This window comes from Meleagris gallopavo, chromosome 6 (genome assembly GCF_905368555.1).
Source record: "Meleagris gallopavo chromosome 6, MGAL_WU_HG_1.1, whole genome shotgun sequence".
NCBI classification, from domain to species: Eukaryota; Metazoa; Chordata; class Aves; order Galliformes; family Phasianidae; genus Meleagris; species Meleagris gallopavo.
This window is the reverse complement of record NC_139409.1, coordinates 14,426,783-14,440,392: the sequence shown is the minus strand read 5'-3', so window position 1 is coordinate 14,440,392 and position 13,610 is coordinate 14,426,783. Positions and strand designations below refer to the sequence as shown.

General features: G+C 44.5%; 1 long non-coding RNA gene across 1 annotated transcript; it reads left to right on the top strand.

Moving 5' to 3' along the window:
* The first annotated feature begins 440 nt into the window (after positions 1 to 440).
* LOC146544086 (uncharacterized) lies at positions 441 to 13,384 on the top strand. The gene is made up of 2 exons (XR_014884194.1): positions 441 to 1,153; positions 12,989 to 13,384. It is a non-coding gene; the product is annotated as an uncharacterized LOC146544086 (long non-coding RNA).
* The last annotated feature ends 226 nt before the right edge of the window (positions 13,385 to 13,610 follow it).

Below are 13,610 nucleotides of genomic sequence, written 5' to 3'. Positions count from 1 at the left end.
TGGGTGCACCCCTCAGGCCGGTCCAGGTCCCTCTAGATGGCATCCCTTCCTTCTAGCGTGTCATTTGCACCACTCAGCCTGCTGTCTGCAAACTTACTGAGGGTGCACTCGATCCCATTGTCCATGTCGCCTACAGAGATGCTAAATAATGCCATCCCAGCACCGATCCCTGAGGAATGCTGCTCGTCAGTAGTTACAGACTGCATCAATTCCACCTATATCTTTATCTAAATGTGATATATGTATCTGTATCAATGTGTTTACAGCCTAGAAATGATTATTTATTGACATAATAAAGCTCTCCTCCCCAGCAGCCCGCCAAACTTCGCTTATCTTATCACTGCAGTACTTAAACAAGAAGTTCATTATGGATGTCCTGGATTCAGAGAAATGCTTACAGATGCGCTTAACTTTCTGAGCGAAGTCCCACCCCTACTCAGTAACACGATTTCAGCGAAGCACAGCGGCTGAACCAGGCCCCACATCCCGACGCCTGTGCTTCCCTGCCGCCCACCAGCACTGCCTGGAGGCACCGGTTCGAGACCGCAGCTCCCTGCAAAGCCGAAGCCGCGATCCCGCTTACAGCGCAGCTCCGGAGCGGAGCGGAGCGGAGCAGCCCTGCCCCACGTGCATATGGCCCGCCTGGCCGGCCCGCTCCGCCGCCACACGGGAGATGCCGCTCGGGAAATCTGCCGCCGTCGGCAGAAGACAAAACCGCCGGCAAGCCCTCGGCCGGCGATGAAAGGAGCGGGAGAGCGGGAGCGGCCCCGCAGAGGCCCCTCCGTAACAATGGCGGTCCCTCAGGAGCCCGCGGCCGAGCGCTGCTGACAAAAGCGCTGGCTGCACTGGGCCGCAGCTGCTGCCTCGCGGCACGACGAGGGAGCGCGCGTTACTTTCATCCAAATCCTCTTAGGCGGCGTGACCGCCAGCAGCGGGCAGCGCTCACGCTCCGCGCCGATCCGTGCAGGCGGCCCGAGCGGCCGCGCGCACAGGGGTGCGTTCCGTGCGGCGCTTCACGCGGTGACTGTGGGGACGGAGCGGGGAGCGGGGCGGCGGAGGGGCGCGGGACGGAGCGCGGTGCTTTGCCGGGAAGACGCTGAACTTCTCGTGTGCTGAGGAGCCAGATGAGCAGCACAAGTCATTAGTCACCCAGGTATTTACAGTGTTTTTCCTATTTCCTTTCTCCCATGGCCTCTGTGGTCAGCGGTATAAAATTCCTAGGCACTCCCACCTAAACACAAGTTTCCTGTTTATGCTCTCAGTGGCTTTTATGTTTAGCTGTTAAAACCCGTTGTCTAAAGAACTATAAAACAATACGAACAGAGTCTGCAGGTGAGCAAGTGGGGGGAAAAAAAAGGATAGAGCGGAGAAAAAGAAAGGCACGGTGTTGGAGCCGTGCAGGTCTGGCTGTGGCGGGGACGTGGGACACAGCAGTTTGTGCACATAGCACTGTGTGCACATAGCACTGTGTGCACATAGCACTGTGAGCACATAGCAGTGTGTGCACATAGCACTGTGAGCACATAGCACTGTGAGCACATAGCAGTGTGTGCACATAGCACTGTGAGCACATAGCACTGTGTGCACATAGCAGTGTGTGCACATAGCACTGTGAGCACATAGCAGTGTGTGCACATAGCACTGTGAGCACATAGCACTGTGTGCACATAGCACTGTGAGCACATAGCAGTGTGTGCACATAGCACTGTGAGCACATAGCACTGTGTGCACATAGCACTGTGAGCACATAGCAGTGTGTGCACATAGCACTGTGAGCACATAGCACTGTGAGCACATAGCACTGTGAGCACTTAGCACTGTGTGCACGCAGCAGTGTTACCTCTGCCTGCAGCTCGGCAGGGCACGCATGGCCTGAGTGTGCTGATCAAAACTGAACAGCTGCTCAGCTTCACTGATGCTGCAGCATGGATATATCAAATGACTACAGGGTTTTTTACATGTTTCCATTGCCTGTGTCAGTTGCCAGTTGAATGTTGGTGATATCTGCTTCATCCTGGAATTTAGGAGAAAAGCCAGAAAACGATGCTGAGGCATTCTGGACTACGGAAAGCAAGAAGCCCCAGCAATTTATCAGACTTGTCCTAGCAGCCTATATACGTTCCCATTCTGCCACGATCTTTGCACCGGTTGGTCAAAGAAGGCCATTTTCAAGTCGTGCTGCCATCACAACAACCATAGGAATGTGGAATCATAGAATCACCAAGGTTGGAAAAGACCTCCAGTCCAACTGCACACCCACCACCCGCTAAACCATGTCCCTTAGTGTGACACCTAAACGTTAAACCAGTTGTAGATGTGCTGTGGTGAGCATAAATGGTTGATAGCACTGAATCCATCAAACTTCTGGTGCTCACCCTACACATTCAGGCAGCTCTCATTGGAGCTTTCAGGTGCATTTTATCAGAATATGTGTGAAACAAGGTGATATTACATGCTCATTGACTCATTTTTACTTTCTCTCTGTTATGCCAAGTGTTAAATATAACATTCTCATTGGCTTATATTACCATAGAATTAAATAATAATCGTAGCAGTTCAAACCAGACCTCAATCTATCAGAAAATTCATGCTTTGGACTAACATGGTTTGTGACAAGCTTTTATTCATAACGCTGTGATGTAAGGGCAAAGTGTCAATATTGTCTTTGAATATTTGATTGATTTGGCTGGCCAGACACTTACAGCCGTTTAAACACTGTTTTGTGTATTTAATTATATCATACATGATGTCATTTTTCACTACTGACACCTTTGACATTAAATTTATTTCAGCCAATAATTACTAAACAATAATTAAGCTTTTACTACTGTAACTGCTTGTCATGATCCTTGTATCCTGCCAAACAGGTGACAGCAGGAGCAGCAAAGTTTATGTTTCATATATTTATTTGCTTTCAGATATTCAGATTTATTTACTTTCAGCTTACACACGAGTAATTTTACAGAGTTTCTGTGTACAAAGGAAGGACTGGGACCAAAACATCACATTAAAGCATCTCTGCATTCCCTTACAGAGATTAGCAGGAGTAAAGAATGGATTAACTGTGTTAGAAATCACAACATATATAGGGAGACTATTTATGTATATATGTATATAAAATGTATTACATATATGTTATCTACTTATATATATCAAATATAAATTTTTATATTTATGCAGTGAGATTAATAGGTTTCTAAAATGTCTAGAAGAGCTTCATATAAAGTAACTGTGGTATGTTTTAGACATCTCTGCTTTTATAGTGGCAACTCTCTCATATGAGTGGTATCTCACTTCAAATTTTTTTTTCTAAATAGTCATAGGGCACAGATGATCTTTTTCCCAAACATTATTAGGTTTTCTGTGTATGGTGCACAGTGGAGCAGCGGATGTTGCTCGTTAGTTCATGTTGAAGGTTTGATTTTTCACTATTCTGAGCCTATGGAGCCCTTCAGCAGCTGCCCCATGGAAATGACATGCTACCTGGAGTGTGGTGTGGACTAAATACTTGTTTGTGGCTGGAGTGCACCCAGTGGGCTCCTGAAGCACATTTTCAAGTGTGTGTTTTGTCTGAAAGGCATCGGGCTCATCTTATCCAGATCTGCTCCACAATTCAAAGCAGAGCACAATAAGTGGAAACAACTGGGAGATTTGCTTTGGAGGTGGGTTCCTGATCCAAACTAAGTATCGTTGATGCATCAAAGTATTCAGGCTTGGACCTACACATCACAGTGCTTTCAGATCCTCCATTTAAGGATCACAACAGCATGTTTCCAAACTTCAGCTTGCGATAACTTCATCAGAGCCCTGATGAAACGAGTTCTTTCCCTGTCTTCCCACAGTCCTCCCAGTCCCCAGCTGGCATTCCTCTCCGCCACTGCAGAGAGAGAATAGAGTATTTGTGAGCACTTCTCTGGCCTGGCTGTCAATGGAAGACAAACATAGATTCTGCAGACCAAGCTAATTCATAGATGAAATGAAACATTACAAAAAGCGAGAGAGGAAAAGAGAAAAGAGACAGGAAATCTTCTAAAAAGTCAACAAAAAGGAAATGCTTGAATATAGTCTTGATTCAGCAAATCCCTTTGGTTTCACACTCAACATCATGGCAAAGGCAGCAGCACCTGGGCCCCGTGTAGGCAGAAGGTGGCTGGGAAGTGACTCACTGTCACAGGAATAGTGAGAGGAAGTCTCAGTACATGGGTGTGGGGGTTTCTGCAGAGAAAAGAAGGTCTCTCAGCTCACACAAGGTTACAGAACTCCATGAGTGCAGCAGGGCCAGCTCTGAGTATTTTCAAGGTAGTATTTTCAAGAAGCTGTGCTACGAACGTCTGACCGGCAGTGATGTTCTAACAGCAGCTGAGAAAGTAGGAAGGGAAAAGGCTGCTTTAAGACAAGCAATCAGAAACCTATTGAATTTACAATTTTACAAACTTTTGCCAAGCCCAGAGCAGACCTGACCGCTGGGTGGGTCTTCTGCAGTGAGACACGGAGCAAGGCAGACACCAATGGGGTGTCCAGGCCACGAGTAGCTTGAGCTGAGAATCACAAACTTTTCAGCAGATTTGGACAAATTTCTGCTTCCAGGTTGGAGTCAGACAAAACTCTGTGGCTTTTTCTGTTTCTCTGAAAATCGTACAACGAAGCCTAGCTCAGCAGTTTGAGAGAAATTTGGCTCCATCTCTATGAATTTAATAGAGAACAAATCCATGCAAACCCAAACTTCACAGAACAGCCCTAAGAACCCCTGATGCTAAGACTGCTGAAATTAATTTAGTGTCCCAGCTTATTTCCCTAGTATAAGTGTACAGTGGTTTCTGTTGGTCAGCTCTCATGAAGTCAATAGGAGTTTTGAAGACGTTCCATTGCTGCTTTCCATTATCCACGGGTGTTTCTCCACTGGCAGATAAGCTGCATCTCCAGCTCAATCCAGCTGAGCCAGCTGCATGCAGCTCTGCTGGGCCAGGGCTCTCAGCTCAGCCCTGACACATGGCTCTGGGCAACCACAGGCTGGCTGCTCCATCAGCTGTGAGGTCAGAAGAAGTTCCAGAAGACTGGGAAGGGGGAAAGGAGGACAGCAGATAGCAGTAACCAAGCTGTGTGCAAAGGATATTTCTAAGCCTTTGAAAAGCAGTTAGATGCGAGATGTGCACGTGAGAATTCACTCTTTACTCAATTCAGTGTTGGTTGTGTTTATTTTTAAACTGGAAGAATAGGATGAAATGCAGAAAACATCTGTTGCCCAAATACAAGTTGATCCTGAACAGCTCTAATATATACAGTTCTGGCTCGATAAAGGACACCACGTGCACTGCGTATATACATTTGTACATACACAGCCACATGTTGTATGGCAAGTTATCTGTGAGATGGAGTCTTGGAGCTCTGTCAGGTCAAGGAGGGATGCAACTACAGAAATTTTTTGAAGCAATTGAGAGAAGAGATTTTATTGATAAGTAATCCAAAGGAAAGGGTGTTAAAAAATACTAGGAGTATGTGCAGTGAAGGATAAAAAAATAGTAAGCATGGCAAGAAGAGAAGCTCAAACTGCTGAGGACATATAAAATAGGACCCTTTACTCAAATCTTTCTACTTGCAAGCAATGACTCTGTGTTCGTGGAGCTCTGCACCTCCCAGTCTCCTGTCCCCTCACTTTCTGTGAGTTTATGTGGTGAAGGAACTGCGTCTATCCATACAGCACAGATGTAACTTTCATGAGTGGCACAAACAGCCTTACTCCTGTCCCTCAGCACCAGCACTATAATACTTCCTTCCCTCTGGACTTCTGTGTGCCACAAGATTTCCCAAATATGCATAACTGCTCTAAAAATATCAACCCACTGCTAGCAAATGTTCAGATGAGATGGGCACCCAGAAATGCCTGAGCTAAGGCGTCCTGGCTTCTGCTGTATACAGAAGCATTGTGTTCTTCCCCATTGAATTCAGAGCTGAATTGCCAGATCTGCATTGAGGTTCATTTTAGGCCAGATCTGGAACTTCTGTATCTCATTGATGTACGGCTGCTGACACCAGTGCCTTCTCAAACCAAACTATGTGCTAAAAGAGAAATACACCAGTGAGTGCAGCTCTCCTTCCAGCTCTGTGCAGGTTCATCACGCAGGGCTGGCACAAGGAGGATTGGGATGTGCCTCGCAGCCAGTCACACACGGCTAGGGGCTCTCTCTGGCCATGGCTTTTTTCCACAAAGCTGCAAGAGGCTTCAGTACAAATTCTGAAATTGCCTGTGAGGAACCAGCTTGCAGTTCTGGTCAAACACACCCAGGTCTCCAGACACTGAAGGCAGCCTAAGGCTCTGTAGCCATGTCACCAGCAGCTCCTGGGGGCATGTTCTGCAAAGCACTACAGTGGTCTTCTGCCTCCTGTGTGGGCACGGAGAGACACGGAACCCTAAGAACAGGGGTGAGCCAAAGGTATCCCCAGATCACAGCAATGAAAGACCATCCTGACAAAATCACTCCAAACTGAATGAACACATGAGAGAAAGTTGTAACCCTTTGGTTACCCCATGTGCATGACAGATGGCAGGTTTTTTAACAGAAAGACTTAAGCACCTTCAAGCTGAAAACATCACTAAGGGTTGAGGAATCCACTCCTCCCAAACAGGGCTCTCCTTAATACGTGGCTCCCTAAGTACCAAAGGCATGAGGCAGCACAAGTAACCATCAGCTCGAGGTGTGTGGGATGAGAGGAAAAGGAGCCTCAGACAGACGCTGTCGGAGATCTGGCAGGGCGTCCTGTCAAGCAGAGTGAAAATTTCAGACATCAGCAGTTTGGTCTGAACCAACTGCTTTGCATGTGGGTTTTACTAACTCAAGCTTGTACAACAGATGCCACAAAATGTCCCCAGACATGTCTAAGAGACAACCGACAAGCAGCTCCTGCCTTCCTACACATTTTATGGGTTTAATCCATAATGCGAGAGTTTGATCTCAGTCATGTAAATGTTTGAACTAAATGCTTGATTTAGACCTGACTCCCCATCCTGTCTTATTTCTGCTTGGGTTTGTTGGGAATACAAACCTTCAGACTGTGGATGTGTCATCTATTTTGTTTCTGCTGACTTTGGCATGTGAATGTATCCTGCTTGTAAAGATGACAAGGCCAGCCCCCGCTGCGGCCAGCTGGATGTGTCTCATAAGGGACTACCTCCTGTTGAAGTAAATCGCTTTTTTCTTCAATAGAAGCCAGGAGACTTCTGCAATAAATGGCCCAAGATGTTGGAATGCCCAAAATCTCAAAGAAAACAGCTTGTCAAGGCATTACATATCGAGTTCGGGGAGTGGTGGCCCACAGAACTGGTCCTCCAAAATTTTGTTTCTGGAACAGGAGCTAACATGGGGATCAGCACCAGAGCTCCCTGTGCCTTAATCTCCCTGAGTTGAAGGCAGTATAGTCACCCACCAAATCCACCCAAACCAAATATTCTCACGTTGTCTCCTCTTAAAACTTTTTACGCTGGTAATGAAACGCAAATGGCCCCAAGAGTAATGGCCTAGATGAGGGGCAGATGGTTGAACCCATGTGCATATTGCTCTCTTCAATCTGTTGCACAATGGCTACGTTTCCAGTTAACAGAGCTTAAGGAAGGCCTGAGAGTGCAAAGGATGAAATTATACTTACCACATATTTGAGTAATTATCTCTATAGTGACATGATTCACTTTTCATTCTTTATAAATTCCTCCACGATGTACTCCTAGGAGTCCACTGTCTGTTCCAAAAGCTTTTGCATCCTCTCTTTAATGAGGATCAGATGCATCCTTTTAATTTAGACCAGCTTATTCAAGTTTGGACTGCTGTATCACAGCTCTTAGAAATATATTCTACACTCATTTGAGAAAAAAATGACACAATCCGAAAAGAGAACTGGGCCCATTGGAACAGGGCCATATTGGTTCTATTCAACCTAAAAGCAACCAACCAGAACACTAAACGTTTTATGTAAAGGGAGAAGGTATTTGCCAGTGTCGCATAAGTTTCAATGTGTGCGCATACCCTGAATTAGTCCCACCACTTCCTAAGCTGGATCCCAGCTTCTCTTTCTCTTTTCTTCTCCCTGGGTAGAGGAGATCAGTCCTATGGTCCGTGGTCCAGGAAGCCCAGATGTGTCTGAAAACAAGCCTTGCTTGACATTTTGCCTCTAAATTTCCCTTCTGCACTGAAGACCCACTGCGAATACAGACATATGTTTTTAAAGAGACACAGTTTTGTCTTGCTGATCGCAGTGTAATTAGAAAGCTATTTGGCACATGCAGGAACTTCTGTACTAATTTGGCACTATCCCATTATGCTACTGGCAGCATTGGTTTTGCTCCCCGTTGGCGAGTCTCCTAGATGTCTTACAGCTCCTGAAAACATCAGCCATGCCTATTCAGGGAATAAGTCTGGCAGGATGCTGACACCTCGTGTAGCACATGCAGCAGCAATGTGGCTGTGTGGTGTTGGCTCATTATCAGACTCCACCATGATATCTTCTGACAGGGTATAGCATTGTAGAGACAGGTGCACGTTTTGCATTATGAAAACCAGCACGACATTTCCAATTGACTCAGCTTTACTACAGCGCTTTATCCAACTTATGCTTTAAAATGGGGCTCTATTTCAATTCCTCACTATGTTTTTGCTAAGTATCTTAATGGAGAAAGCCAGCACTTTCCCCTTAGTCCTTATTTGCTTTAATAGGAGAGGATTCATCCAGATCATGAGTTATGATGTTTCAGATTTCAAGGGTCTCAGGCATCCTTGTTGATGGGTACAAGAGTCGCTCCAACATGGTAGTCTCCAGCAGTCCCCTATCACTTAAACCAATAATGAGCAGTGCTGCTTCTGATGTGGAGGTCATAACCTTTACAGAAAGGTAAACAGAAAACCAAACTTGTGCCACTTTTGTTTTCTTTTTTTTGTTGTTGGGTTGTGGTTTTTTTGTTTGTTTGTTTGTTTGTTTTTTGGGGGGAATCTGACAGATCTTCAAGTTTCTTTCAACAGATATGAAAATAAACTTCCTTCTTTTAATGAAAACTTTGATTTTCACGCAATATTACCACCACTGAAAAAGTCCACAGCCAATACAGAGATGACATTCCTAATAAATGCATTTAGCTGCTTGTGCCTGCTAGCTTGGACTAAATCCAGTCCCTGGGCCAGGCCTGTGCTGCTTTGAAGGGAAAACATTTCTGCTCTCATCATTTGCAGTCACTGGAACATTCATAAATGAAGGCTACAGGTTTGTTCTACCCTATTTATTCACAATTCTCTTTATCTGCTTTAAGCGTGTTGCCTTTTAAATGCAAGCATACCATTTTCCTTGTTTTCTGGGACAGGCAGAACAGGAACGTCTGACTTGCAAAGATGTTGATCCTCTGTTCTCATGAAAATGTGGGAGGAATTAGGTCCTTCCTGCAGATTTGACTGCCTTCTCCAGAAGTAAGCTTTCATTTAAAAAGCTAATGAAGTGTTTAGCCCTTCTGGTTGCAAAGATAACCATGCATCAGTTTGCGTTTTGTAGAGGTTATCTTACAGAGAAGCTGTAACAAAACCACAGAGTTACGAGCTTCCTCTATGCATCTTAAAAGCTGTAAAACGATGTGTCAGGGATGCTGGTGCACCACAGACCTGGAGACAGAGAAGGGCTTTGCTGAGGAGAGGCTGTCTGAGATGTCAGTCTGCATGGTTCTGCAGCCTTGGGTTCCTCTCCTCTCTCCCCATTGGCACCACTTCCCTCAGTTTTGTCCCTCAGTCCATCCCCACAGGGCTCCCTCATGAGTTCTGGCTGACACCACTTTGCTTTCCCACATGGATTTATGAATCCAGACCAAAATATGACAGTATTTAGTAAACATGAGAGGCAATGACCCTGGTGGGAAAATGACAGAGAGGGGAAACTTTGGCAGAAGCAGTTGGAAATATCCTGGGAAGGAGAAGCAGGGCCAATGCTAATGAAGAGTCTGAGTGCTCACACACCCCTCATGCCAACCCAGGTCTTTCCAGCTCCCAGTGCACTGCCAGAGGGACTGGATGCAAGTGACCAAATGCATCATCCTCATCTCACCTACTCACTAGGGAAAGGTGAATAATTCAGATGTTCTTTTGTCAAGTCCGCATTTTACAAGCAGTATCTGAACTTGCAGTGGATGAGGAGCCATCCCTGTGTGCACGTGTGGCTACACGTGCTGTCACCTCTGTGCACCAGGCAATGCATTCCCATCCTCTTCTTAACACATCCCCCACTTCACTGTCCCAGGCACACGTTGTGTACCGCTGCTCAGTATCTTCACTGAGCTGCTCACAATAATGCTCAGCTCTCTCCCCCAGAGATTACAGTTAATTCAGAAGCCATCAGTGTGTCAGAGTAGTTTAAATTATTTCTTTCAAACACGTTACCTTTTATTTCAAGTTCATCTGCCATCCTGTTAGGACAACCGCTTGTGGTATTAGAGTTGTCTCGTGTTTCAAGCAATCCTTTGGAGCTTTTCCTTTTCTGAGCGAGCCTTTGTCAGCAACACAGTCTGACATTTCATTGTTCATCTAATTCTTAGCAGTGCTTAAGCAAATTCACTGGAACGACCATCACAGTCTTGAGGCGTAAGAAGTAATTCTGAAAATCTCTAAAGAACCTAACACGTATGTGTTGTCCTTATCTGGAACTCTGCATTCACCTCCTCTTTGTTGCAAACAGATCCTCAGAGTAACTGAAGGAAGCTGCTGCAGTGTATGTAAAGCACAGCCAGCTGCGCAAGGATAGATACAGAGCAGTCCTTACAGACATCCTTAGGGCACTTCGCTCCTAATGTTTTTCAACCTCAGGCTGCAGACATTTATTCCCCCTGCCAGCTTGTCTCCTCAGCAGTTGTTAATCCAGGACAAGCCTTTACCTCACCTTCTTGTTACCAGACTTCTTTCACAGTCTCATGGGCAAAATCCTATTGAAAGCTTTTCAACACACTAAATAAATTATATTCATCATCTTGCCTTAATGTACTTTTTTTTTTTTAACTCAGAGAATTCTAGTTTAGAAAAGAGTAATTTGCTGCTGTATATGCCATCAAATGATAAAGATTCATTTGTTTTATGACTAATAATTTTCTCAGTTTTCTATGAACTGAAGTACTTGATTCAGTAATTATCCTTAGCTCCTCTTTTACCTATGGGCTTCCACTGGTGCCTCAGCTTCTACTTCCTGTGAGCAAAGTTCTCCCAGCTTTTTGATCCCAGGCTGCTTTAAGACGTTACAGCAACCTGGTCAGCTCTTGGAATTGACTGCAGGGGGAAAGACACATACATTGAAATGAGGGCTTTCCGCTTTTTTTTTAATAAGAGATCATTGACGGATGACTATCACACTCCAAACGTTGGCCACAGCTTTAACAAATCTTGTTACAGTGATTCACTGGGCGTAATGCACCAGCTACTGCGGCACAGTTGTTTTGGTAAATGGCTTTATGGGGAACATTACTGCAAACTGAGGGAAACAAAAGCTCTGTGGGAACCTGAGCAGTACTGAGCAGGGCTCTGTACTTAGATATGAGGACCGTTATTAACCCAGTTACAGAAGCAGTTACTTGAATAATGAATGAGCTATTACTGCATGCTGTAGGCTGTGAGATTTGAAAAGAGGAGTTGAAAGTGTTCACTCAGAGCAGTGAAGGAAAAATAAGGAAGGAAAAAGGAAGTCTGGTATTTGCTTTGTCAAACATTTAACTTGTCTTTCAGGTTTGTTTTGGGAAGGTATTGAGGACGGCGATCTTCTCCTTAATGACTATAAGGAAAATCAGGGCATGTGGGAAAGTGCACCATCAGTGACTGGAATATGGGTAGCCTTAAAACATGAAATTCCTGAATTTTTCTTCTGTGCAGAAGAGGGCTGTTTTCCCACTCCCTCACTTTTACTCCACGTAACACAGTGTTTTATCCAGCCTAGGAGTGCCACAGCCGGGCTGTGCCAAAGCACCCACTTGGCAGCCCTGAGCTCCTGCTGGGGTCAAAGAGAGTCAAAGTAAATTATATTGTGATTTCTCCCTTCCTTGCCCACATACTAATAAAGTATCCCGTTCACTTCCCAGCAGGTTCATTGGACCTCTTGATGGCAGCCTGTTGGCAACAGACTGAATTAAAAAAAAAAAAAACAGCCTTTTTTTTTTTTTTCTGTATTTTTATTTCTAGGGTTACTATGCTTTATTTTTAACCTGAGATTGTTTGTTTCTTCTTGTGGATTCGTGCAAGAAGGATTTCCATTTTCCAAAGATGTCTGCTTGGCCCCAAAAGCCACCTGTTGGGTAGTATGGCAGAGGGAACCATAGGGACCCAGCCCTGCTCTGCATGTGCATTCTTCACCAAACACAGTGTCTGCTCCTCTTGCAGGGGGAATCACCCTCCCACATCCCAGCACCAACTTTAGCTTCATATTTATGCTCTCATAATTCATCTCTGTGACGAGGCTGAGATAAACACTCACCAAACAGGATGTTCTACAGAGCAACCTAGATCAGATCAGATGTGCTACAGAAAGCAGAGGGGCTGCACCGCGCATCACTGGAAAGACCTCGTTGCTTTGAAACCTCTGGCTTCAGCCCGCATTTTTATTGGGTTCACTTGCCAGGCCTTTTTCCCCTGTCTTGACTCATTTTTCCACCTAGAAAATAATCCCAAGTTTATGCACTGACACAAAAGTCATTGAAAGTAAGACTAGATTAATTTTTGTAGTGCAGTCATTCTAAGAAACAGCATAGCTAATCTTGTGCCTGAGGGTAGAACATACATGGACTGCTTTCGTATTAATGAAAAGTATATTCCACTGAGTATTAACACTAAACAACATTACCTAGAGATATGTTAATAATAGTTTTGTAGCTTACTGAAAGATTAAGGGTTGACAATTCCCAGAGAAGCACAGTATTCTATGTAAATTCCTCCTAAACCCTAACAGCGGGACTGCAGAACTGATCATTTATTTATTTTTAACATGTCAACAGGGTATGGCCACTGAGACGAAACATCTCATTTTCAAGAACATCTTCGGGGATGATGGCAAATTACAGACACCCACAGCGATGCGCTCGGCATTAAAGAATACAGTGCAAAATCGAATATGACAAGCAGAGGACCTGTTTTTGTTTCATTGCTTTTTCTTATAAACAGAACAATAAATTTGCTTAAAAGCTAGATAAATTGTGAAAGGATGTAATATTCTGTACTGTGATGTTCTGGTCCAATGGCTTAGAATAACTAAAGAATCGTATTTGGTTTTTACTTTAGAGAATTTAAACTCCATCACCTTCACGGCTCTCAGTCCGCATCAGTTATTGAACAGGAACTGATATTGTGCTAGATGAAGAAATAAGAACCCAATAAACAGCAAAACAGCTTTATGCAACTGGATTTCTTTCATTCTTGTCCTGGAGTTTCCTGCTGCTGCTTTATGTAAGACACTTCTGTGGACTCTTGTTTTTCTCTTACATAAAGTAAGAGTTCTTTTTTTTTTTCCATTCCATCATCAACTTTTATTTGATAATTTTATTTTATTTTTTTAAATAAAATATTCTCAAATCTTGCATCATGTCACAGAAATAACCCCAGGACCAAACCATACCAATG